The sequence below is a fragment of the Medicago sativa genome, chromosome 4, assembly GCF_051527215.1.
Source record: "Medicago sativa cultivar Bolivia chromosome 4, Bolivia_mono, whole genome shotgun sequence".
NCBI classification, from domain to species: Eukaryota; Viridiplantae; Streptophyta; class Magnoliopsida; order Fabales; family Fabaceae; genus Medicago; species Medicago sativa.
In genome coordinates this window covers 79,535,316-79,547,309 of record NC_140752.1, presented here as the reverse complement: position 1 = coordinate 79,547,309, position 11,994 = coordinate 79,535,316, and the positions used below count along the sequence as shown (strand labels likewise).

The 11,994-nt window shown below is 33.9% G+C and overlaps 1 pseudogene; it reads right to left on the bottom strand.

Annotated features, from left to right (window-relative positions):
• Window positions 1-6,124: 6,124 nt before the first annotated feature.
• Window positions 6,125-10,009, bottom strand: LOC146932363 (putative hexosyltransferase MUCI70; annotated as a pseudogene).
• Between the last annotated feature and the right edge of the window lie 1,985 nt (window positions 10,010-11,994).

The following is an 11,994-nucleotide window of genomic DNA, read 5'->3' as shown; positions in this document are numbered from 1 at the left end:
AACTAAAACTTACGACGTGGCCCAGTGCGCTTTTTATCAGCCGGTGGGGGAGGCAATGTGAAACTATTACACGGATGCCCTATAGGAAGATGGTAGCCCAAAAAATAGTTAGGTGGAGAAGGAAGTAATGCAAATTTTTCCGTCGATACTTCAGACGGAGAGTCACTCGTAGGCATGCTTTCATTAGCTCTAATACTCTGCATGGTGTTTCCTTCCCGAGAATCTTCACCTGATATCACACCATATCACAGGAATCACATTATCACCTAATTAAACGGAGTTCGGCCAAGGATTTTTTTCAAACAGGAATTGAACTTAGTACTCACAATCGATTCAACTTCGGCTGAAGTTCATTAACTACTTGAACTCGTGGTTATAATAATAAGATAGTTGCACTTGCAACAACATGAAATACTAGTATACTTTAAAATATCATTAATCAAATTGCAATTATCATAATATGATAATAAGAGGAGAAATGAGGAACCTTTTCCAACGTAGAAAACCCATATGAAAACAGCAGCAGAGATGAGACAGAGGAAAAGCATTCCAACCTTCTTACGACCAGCAAACTTGAAGATCCAAAGAAAAAATTGTTCTTTCTCTTTCTCCTTAAGCATCTTTTTCAATTTCACACTCTCTCACTCTAAACTCAACAATGTTTTGGAAAATTAAGAGTGACTGAAAAAAATAAGAGGTGTGGGCCAAATTAACTGAAATACAGTTATATTATACTTAAACAGAAAGTGGGTCCCAAGAAAATTATATTTATTTTCATGAATTGGAGGATGCATAATCTAGGGTTTTCTGAAATCTAAGAGGTGTAAGAAATCCAGGGATCACAAATTTCAATTCAACTAGTACTCCTAAAAATTAGGCATGATATGATGTTGTCGCAGGAAAACATATTCACTGAAATCTGCATCGGTTAAACAGTTAAAACAAGTAAATTTTCATAAATAGTTGTGTATTTTTTTTTGTGAGGTAGTCTAGTGTTAAAATTCACCTTTTTCAAGGTGAATAAGTGGGGGTGTACTGGGTTCGAACCCCGATCCTTGTATATAACAATGCATGTCTCTGTCATAGTTGTGTAATTATTATTTGATCAAAAATAACATCTTATATTTCTGAAATAAACTCCTTCAAAAAAATATATTTCTAAAACAAATAAAATATTTATTTATTGATTCTTTCACAAATGTTCCTAGAACACTAGTTAGAAAGACATTTATTTTATATGAGGGAAAATTATCAAATTAGGAGGGTGTTCACGTATGTAAACACAAGTTAATTACAACAGATGAGCGGTTATATGAAATGTCTTAGTTGGAATTTCAAGAGCACTCTAAACAAGACTTGGATGAAAAATACAATGTTCAAGATAATGATTCCCCTCTGGTGCCTCCTAAGTGCCCCCTTTTATAACCTTGGATTTGTTGACTTAACGGGCCTTTCTTTGGTCACTCAGGCTCATTAATTTGTGATCTAGAACCTCACATTGGTTATCTGGTACGAGTACGCCTGCACGTGATCTAGGCTGCACTCTGTCTGTACAGAACGCGTTAAGTTAAGACGCCCTTTTAAAGACGTTGACCGTTTGTACAAGACACGTGGAATCAGAGCATGTGTATTCTTGAGATGGGACCACAAGTTTATCTGCACAACTTACTTTGTGGTGAACTTGTTGTAGATCATATCACTTGAATAGTCGAACCGGTGCTGAATGAAGACAAGTTGTGCTGACATGACTTGAACAGTCAAACCACTGCTGAATAGAGACGAGCTGAGCTGTCATGACTTGAACAGTCTAACCAGTGCTGAGAGGAGACGAGCTAAGCTGGCATGACTTGAACAGTCAAACCAGTGCTGAGTGGAGATCTTGTTAGTCAGTCAAGTAAAATATTACAAGTCACATGGTATGGTTCCTCCATGCTAGTCCACAGTCCACCAAGCATCAAGCCTGTTAAGGCGTAGACAATCGTTCTTTATTTGATCGACCTATACAATCCAGAGGGCAAGATTAATAGTTGTTTTTTTTACTTACATAAAAAATTAAAAGTTTAAATGTACTTTTGTTCCACATGTTCTTTAAAAATAAGTTTTGTTTTAAAAACTGTTTTTTTTTCAGTTTATTTTTTTTCTTCTTAATTTTGATTCCTTCTCTCATATTTTATGATGTAACATATTCGTTCATGATATTTCAAAAAAAAAAAGTTCATTCATGACGTGTCAACACTATTAAACTACATTAAATATCTATTTCTATAAAAATATGTCCATTAAATATTGTCACATCATAAATAAACAAATAAATAGACTGCATCATCATAGAAATGACCCGGAAATGTGACGAGACCAAAATTCTGAAGAAGGGGAAATTGGAAACCAAAAATCGGTTTTTAAAATAAGAAGATCAAAGACACTTAGTTTATTCTAAAAAAAACATTTTATGTTGTTCGGGATTTTAAATAGAAAAGTAAGTCCTCCATTCTCTTTCCCTCCTAAATCCCTCATCCAATCACACCCTAAATTTCCAAGACCCACCCAATAGAATTGATTCAAAACATAGAGGTAACATTAGCTGATGATGAGACTTACTTTGATAACAAAGTATGTCTGACTCCTTTCTTTACTAAGTTATGAGAATGTGTTTCAAAAAATGGGACGGTGTTCATTCACCGTGCCATAGCCAAACTCTTAAAGGTAAAACTTTGATTCAATCATAAGATTCTAACTTAAAGAGTGTGTTTACCAAGCACAACTAAATCTCTTATTTGTAAATCGTTGATATTTGTTTGTTATTTATCAATTCGTTATAGTGAAAATAGGGGTAACGGATACTTCGTATTCACTACTCAGTAAGTACAAGTATAGATAATGAAGTCACTAGTTACACGGTAAGACCACAGACTTTGATATACACCATTTGATCACTATTATAAGTAAAAATTGACATCTTAGGTTCATTCAATAAATGATGTATTCGGTCTTTAATATAGACCACATACATCATTTATTGAATGAACCTAAAATGTTAAATTTTGCTTATAATAATGACCGGATGGTTATATATTTTCTAAATACAATATATGAGCAAATCTATAAAAAAAATGACAAATATTTTTATTTAGGAACAAATATTATAATAGGCTACATGTAAACTCATTGTTATCTTTAGGGTTAATATGTGTTTACCCCCCTGTAATATAGGTCATTTCCGGTTTTTCCCCCTGTAAAATATTTTTTTTTGAATTTCATCCTTGAAATTTGAAAATATTTTGGTTTTAGACCTTCATTGAATATTTCACCCCCTGTAATTTGAGCAAATTTAGGTTTACCCCTCTTGTAATTTGAAAAAAATTTGGTTTACCCCCCTGTTCATTTGAGCAAATTTCGGTTTACCCCCTGCCATATCTTTGATTTTGTACTGTCAAAACTCATGAAGGTCCAAAACCAAAAATCTTAAAATTACGAGGACGAAATCCAAAAAAAATATTTTACAGGGGGTAAAACCGGAAATGACATATATTACAAGGGGTAAACACATATTAACCCTTATCTTTATTTAAGACACAAATATCTCACACGACATGAAAAATAGTCTTAACACCATGCACACAACTTGACGTTTGGGATCTAACCAGTGCAAAAGATGTCGTTAACTATTAGCTTGGAAGAAAAAAAAAATGAGAAACTTATGAGATTTGAGAGAACTACATACATTTAAATTCATATTTAAAATTGGTTCTAAAGAGAAAAATGTAAAAAGGATATTCATATTAGAAAAGCTGGTTGACAATAGAGTATCAGAAATACTCCTTCAAAAAAAAAAAAAAAAAGAATATCAGAAGTAAATAATTTTTACATTGGACTTTGGTAAATGTGGAGCACCAGTGGTTTAGTGGCAGAATAGTACACTACTGCGGTAGGACAATACAGACCCAGGTTCGATTCCTGGCTGGTGCATTTTATTTTTCAATTATTGCATTCAATTTTTATTGCATTCAATTTTTTTACTTGAGCCTTAATTTCAGTTACGGTATAGACTTTTTTCAATTATTGCATTCAATTTTTTTACTTGAGCCTTAATTTCAGTGTTTTTAAGTTTTTGATGAACAGATTTTTTTGATTATCATGGAGCTGCATTTTATTTTTCAATTATTGCATTCAATTTTTTTACTTGAGCCTTAATTTCAGTTACGGTATAGACTTTTTAAGTTTTTGATGAACAGATTTTTTTGATTATCATGGAGCTCAGATTCTAGCATGGTTTGATTCAATGCATGTTATGTTATTTCATTATCATATGGTTATTGAATGCACATATGATTTGAACTTTTACTGTCATGTACCAACATCGTTGTAAAAGAAAATTAGTACTGAAACCTCTAGTATTCATCTCAATTCATAATATTCATCTCAACAGTATTTAACATTTAATACTCTTCCATTCAACTTCGATAGTTGGTGGCTTAGTCCGTTCACCATGCTGGACGTAGACTAATTGTTATTTCTGGTCTAACTCTTTTTTTTGTACTGTTTCTCTTGTAAATATTGTTTGGACCTTGTTTCTTCCTAAGTACACCTTGTGCTAGGAATGACACTCTTTGTTGGTAATATATTCTATTTTAACTTCTTAAAAAAACATTTAAAAAAAATAAAAATCAAATTAGAAGTCTCTAAAGCCTAATTACATATTCATTAAGGTTTGTTTAGAAGAAACTAAGGGGATACATATAGCTAATATTTGATTTGAGAATAGTATGAAGAGACAGGGAAAATTTGAAAGTTCATTTAAAGCCCTCAACATCCTTCAAAGTCCTACCTCAATGTTATTATTTTTTAGTCTTCCATAGTCCATACTAGGGTTTTGATCCAAGTAAGAAAAAAAAAAGTTATGCTTTCTCTATATCTTTCATTTATCCTTAAGATTCTCTCATCTCCTTTCCTCCAAACTCCTAAAAAAAGTCTAAAGACATTAATTTAAACATTCAAACACATAATTTTATTGATGTGGTTGTTTGTTTAACACAACTCTTTGCACGTCACTTAAGATTAAGGATGACAAAATGAATGGATTAGATGAATTTAGATGGTAATGGATGAATCAACACAATCCGGATGGAAAAGACCATTAATATACTTTCTCAATAAAAATCTTGTTACATTGGCTTTGAGAAAACTAATATGATCTGTAGGAGGCACTCCTAAAAAAAGAAAAAAATAGGAGGCTCGTGGAGGAAATTTATAGAAACTCTCGTATTGACAAAAAAAATTAAAAATTAGCACAATATTTACTTTCTCTAAGGGCCTGTTTGGTGCACATGATATGCTAGAGACATGAAAGGATTAGAAAATGGATAACGAAAGGATAGGATAGTGACATGATAGACACTTATCCTATCATGCGTTTGGTGCACACATATGATAAGAAAGATGATTGAGAACAAAAAATTCATATGGTTTAATTAAAATTATGAGGAATTGAACTTTATTGAATATTTTGGGAATTGAATCGAAATTGAATTGATTGGAATTGATATTAATTTAAATCAATAATGAATCCCCAACTCAGCTGCTTGAAGAAAGAATTGAAATTGAAATAAAAAAACTCAATAGTACTGCATGTCGAAATCATTATGAGGAATTGAATTGAAATAAAAAATTGAAAACAAAAAATTAAATTGAAGAGAAGAAGAAGATCACGAAATGAAAACTAAGGATAAAAAAGGTTTAAATTATCAGCGAAAAATTGAATTGGGTAGAAGAAGAAGACCACGAATTGAAGAGAAGAAGAAAATCATGTTGAAAGCAAAGCAACAACATATCTCGTTCGTTGGAGTTGACATCAATTGGGAAGAAAATCAGTAAAAAAGTGAAAAAAGAAAAAAACATGAAGAAAGGTAGAAGCACTGGGAGTCGAAGGACGTATTGTGAAAATAGATGGTACGCGTGTTTGATTTTATGCTATCATGTTGCCAACCCACGAAAAACTAAGGATAAAAATAACAAAGGAGGAGTAGGATAGGATTAAAAACAGGTTTAAGTTATCCTTTCTTGTTGGTGCACCAAACAGCAGATTGAAACAGGATATGATAGTCTTATCATATCCTGTTTTCCTATCCTATGCACCAAACGGCCCCTAACGGTCAAAAAAGTCAAAAAAGTGATTATACTGCCAAAAGTTATTATAGCCAGATATACAAACAAGATAAAACAGTTACCTGAATTACAAAGTTTCGCCTTTCACAATCCAAGAACATATTGAAATGAAAATCTACCCGTGACAAAATTTTGTCCCTGACAGTTGAAAAACTAAGCCGGTCCCTTGAAGTAAATCGGTCAACTTCATTGAACCAAAGACAAGTAAAGAGATTGCTAATAGGAACATGCTCTCTTACTATTACACATCCTTCAGGAACATCTGGAACACCACCATTAAGTTTGAGAAAAATACATTACACAGGTGCATCTATTCCCAAATATATAGAGGAAGTTTCACCTACCGCTTATAAGAGGAAGTTTGGCCTCTGTATATGGTGTCAACCCCTCCTTCTTGTAAAACTCGATCTGGGAGTCAATAGAGGCATTCTCGTACTTTCCAGCAGCTTTATTGGCTTCTGCCTCGACAAATACATCAAAGCGTCTATAATGCTTTGATATAGCAAAAGTTGCATTCTTCCTCCACAGAAACCTACATAAGTGTGAACATAAGCAGTTTAGGCACCAAAAAGATATGCATTGTGGTAACTGAAAGCAAAATAAAGCTTGTTCAAAGTCAGAAAACACATTAGGCGTGAAATATCATCCCAAATGAATTGCATTTCGGGACCGACTCCGGATCAACATATAAAAAAATTTAGGTGCCCACTTTGGAAGGAGGAATAAGACATCTCAACTGCTGATGAGAAAATATGGTAGAAATTTCAACGCATATGTGTTTTGTTATACTTGTATATATAATATCAACCATTAGTTTATCATCAATGGTAAAGATGTCTTACTTTTCCCTCTAAAGCAAGGGCTCACTTTAGAAGAGTCAATTCGTAAGGTAAAAAGCTCTTTGGAAATATCATTCAGTTGTCTTCTTTAAAACTTGTAAATACATCGAGTACTGTATTCATAGACAATGTGGAGAGACATTGTGTACTTGGGCTTCAAAACTTCATTATGTTTGGCTATGAAAAACACAAGGATATTTATGGATCGCCAAGCACGCGACATGGGGACGAGAGTGAAAGCTGCTCCTTATGTCTTGGCAGACTAATTACATAGATTGTCAAAAGCAGTATAGCATAAACATATACAATATACAATTTAGAACAAACATGACAATGTGTGAACAACTTCTCTTGTAAAACCAAGAGATGCACATTGGTAATATCAACCTCTTATATCATCTAAAGCCATGTCATATGTAGATTGAAAACAAGATATTGCAAGTGTTAATTCTAAACATGCAGGATTATCAGTAAGGGCGGAGCCATTCACTAGGGGTGGAAGGGGAGCAGTGTGCTTCACTACATACAACACAATCAGGTTGTATTTTGTCCCAAAAATAATTAGATCAGGGGTTCACATTTAGCATGTAGTGCTACAAGTTTATAACGATAAAACTGTTTGTTGTTTATACAACACGTAGAACTACAGGTTTATACCGATAAAACAATATAGCTAACAATAAAGCAGATGTTTAATATGGGAATCAAAAAAATAATCTGACAGTATGCAGGGGCCCAGTAGAGCAACAAGTAGTTCCCATTGTGATTAACGTATCTATCATAAACAGAAGTAGATAGAAAGGTGAATCACATGCCAAAATAAGTATCAAATGGTAAAGGGTCTGAAATGAAAATCTTAACATCACTCTCACAAGTAGAGTAAATAGGCTAATGGAATAGGTATACTGTTGAACAAATAAGCATATAGCTTCGAAGAGATTCTCTCATACGTACCTTTCAAGAATTTGATATGGATCAGCAACAAGCTCAAGCTTTCCATCAGCCCATATAGAGTAGCGAGCATTTGGAACCAATCTATGCAACAGAAGCTTTGGAATATATGAAAAAAGTGGTAAAAGGTAATAAATAATAGTACTACTATATGAATTAGAAAATATGGTGAAATTTAAGTTTTTCACACTGATGGGGGAAGCGAAGTGTTTCTAAGAATTTCCCCTTCTTCATTCTGTGCCTTGAGGAACAATCAGTAAAACGAGACAAATTAACTCCTTCAGGATAGAGTATAGAAAGAAAAAAAAAACGGCCAACAATATGATTATTCAATTTTATCCTAGCAACAATCAGATCATATAGAAAAACATAACTACGGAAAAAAACTTCAGTAACAAAAATGGCTAACAACTCAGAATAATTTTATGTCAATCCTGATGGTGCTTGCCAAATATGTAATTCCAACCTTTCATGTCCGTCTTGCATCTGTGTAAGGAAGATTGCGAGCAACAATAACTCTCCACAAACCAATCTTCTTGCTGATTCCCAGCCTGCCAGAACCCCTCAGGTATTTTTCTGTTTCTTCATCTACAAACATAAGGAAGCATACAGTCTTCCCTGAATAATCACTTATATTTTTGGGCTCATTTATCTCGTCAAAATTTCCTGAATGGTATATATAATTATAACGATCAGTAACTAGCGTAAAAACAAGTAAATAAAGGCAGAAATCACATAATACAAGCCAAATACAGCTGATGCAACAACCACTCCATTACACTGATCCATTTCAAGAAGGTCGTCTTCATCAATGTCAAATCCTGTGTTGCGGCCAGGTTTAGTTCCTCTTACAAATCTGATTGATGCGCACACACATAATTGACGATGGGGGAATGATTCATATCAGTAAAAATGTACGCATCAGTGCTTCATTATACACACGGTTGTCACCAAGGACTTCCCTAGGTAAGTATAGATATAAGGGAGGAATTCCTAAAAAAAAGCAAAACATACCCACAGTGCACACTCATTGACTCTTGTACATCAAACGACTCGTTTCTCTGCTTCAAAGTAGGATATCCACCAAACTCCGAACCACCAAATTCTGCACCTCTACTTAAATTTTCTTCATAGACATATGCTAAATTCTGAAGAACCGGAGAAGGGAAGGGCAATGTTGGCATCCGTGCAATGGCTTCTTCCACCGGAAGGTAACATACTGGGCATGCTACAAGATATGTAAACAAGACCAAATATTCAGAAAACTGAAGAAATGTCATACACATTAACTTAATGTCATTAAGTAGTCCAACATTATCCCTGATCCTCAATATCAACAGAAACCACAAAATTTGAAGAAATTATTGGAATACCATACAAATTAAGTAGTCTAACTTCGCCAAGAAACCTTAGATTAAAAAGATAGTAAACTAAAACTTACGACGTGGCCCAGTGCGCTTTTTATCAGCCGGTGGGGGAGGCAATGTGAAACTATTACACGGATGCCCTATAGGAAGATGGTAGCCCAAAAAATAGTTAGGTGGAGAAGGAAGTAATGCAAATTTTTCCGTCGATACTTCAGACGGAGAGTCACTCGTAGGCATGCTTTCATTAGCTCTAATACTCTGCATGGTGTTTCCTTCCCGAGAATCTTCACCTGATATCACACCATATCACAGGAATCACATTATCACCTAATTAAACGGAGTTCGGCCAAGGATTTTTTTCAAACAGGAATTGAACTTAGTACTCACAATCGATTCAACTTCGGCTGAAGTTCATTAACTACTTGAACTCGTGGTTATAATAATAAGATAGTTGCACTTGCAACAACATGAAATACTAGTATACTTTAAAATATCATTAATCAAATTGCAATTATCATAATATGATAATAAGAGGAGAAATGAGGAACCTTTTCCAACGTAGAAAACCCATATGAAAACAGCAGCAGAGATGAGACAGAGGAAAAGCATTCCAACCTTCTTACGACCAGCAAACTTGAAGATCCAAAGAAAAAATTGTTCTTTCTCTTTCTCCTTAAGCATCTTTTTCAATTTCACACTCTCTCACTCTAAACTCAACAATGTTTTGGAAAATTAAGAGTGACTGAAAAAAATAAGAGGTGTGGGCCAAATTAACTGAAATACAGTTATATTATACTTAAACAGAAAGTGGGTCCCAAGAAAATTATATTTATTTTCATGAATTGGAGGATGCATAATCTAGGGTTTTCTGAAATCTAAGAGGTGTAAGAAATCCAGGGATCACAAATTTCAATTCAACTAGTACTCCTAAAAATTAGGCATGATATGATGTTGTCGCAGGAAAACATATTCACTGAAATCTGCATCGGTTAAACAGTTAAAACAAGTAAATTTTCATAAATAGTTGTGTATTTTTTTTTTTGTGAGGTAGTCTAGTGTTAAAATTCACCTTTTTCAAGGTGAATAAGTGGGGGTGTACTGGGTTCGAACCCCGATCCTTGTATATAACAATGCATGTCTCTGTCATAGTTGTGTAATTATTATTTGATCAAAAATAACATCTTATATTTCTGAAATAAACTCCTTCAAAAAAATATATTTCTAAAACAAATAAAATATTTATTTATTGATTCTTTCACAAATGTTCCTAGAACACTAGTTAGAAAGACATTTATTTTATATGAGGGAAAATTATCAAATTAGGAGGGTGTTCACGTATGTAAACACAAGTTAATTACAACAGATGAGCGGTTATATGAAATGTCTTAGTTGGAATTTCAAGAGCACTCTAAACAAGACTTGGATGAAAAATACAATGTTCAAGATAATGATTCCCCTCTGGTGCCTCCTAAGTGCCCCCTTTTATAACCTTGGATTTGTTGACTTAACGGGCCTTTCTTTGGTCACTCAGGCTCATTAATTTGTGATCTAGAACCTCACATTGGTTATCTGGTACGAGTACGCCTGCACATGATCTAGGCTGCACTCTGTCTGTACAGAACGCGTTAAGTTAAGACGCCCTTTTAAAGACGTTGACCGTTTGTACAAGACACGTGGAATCAGAGCATGTGTATTCTTGAGATGGGACCACAAGTTTATCTGCACAACTTACTTTGTGGTGAACTTGTTGTAGATCATATCACTTGAATAGTCGAACCGGTGCTGAATGAAGACAAGTTGTGCTGACATGACTTGAACAGTCAAACCACTGCTGAATAGAGACGAGCTGAGCTGTCATGACTTGAACAGTCTAACCAGTGCTGAGAGGAGACGAGCTAAGCTGGCATGACTTGAACAGTCAAACCAGTGCTGAGTGGAGATCTTGTTAGTCAGTCAAGTAAAATATTACAAGTCACATGGTATGGTTCCTCCATGCTAGTCCACAGTCCACCAAGCATCAAGCCTGTTAAGGCGTAGACAATCGTTCTTTATTTGATCGACCTATACAATCCAGAGGGCAAGATTAATAGTTGTTTTTTTTACTTACATAAAAAATTAAAAGTTTAAATGTACTTTTGTTCCACATGTTCTTTAAAAATAAGTTTTGTTTTAAAAACTGTTTTTTTTTCAGTTTATTTTTTTTCTTCTTAATTTTGATTCCTTCTCTCATATTTTATGATGTAACATATTCGTTCATGATATTTCAAAAAAAAAAAGTTCATTCATGACGTGTCAACACTATTAAACTACATTAAATATCTATTTCTATAAAAATATGTCCATTAAATATTGTCACATCATAAATAAACAAATAAATAGACTGCATCATCATAGAAATGACCCGGAAATGTGACGAGACCAAAATTCTGAAGAAGGGGAAATTGGAAACCAAAAATCGGTTTTTAAAATAAGAAGATCAAAGACACTTAGTTTATTCTAAAAAAAACATTTTATGTTGTTCGGGATTTTAAATAGAAAAGTAAGTCCTCCATTCTCTTTCCCTCCTAAATCCCTCATCCAATCACACCCTAAATTTCCAAGACCCACCCAATAGAATTGATTCAAAACATAGAGGTAACATTAGCTGATGATGAGACTTACTTTGATAACAAAGT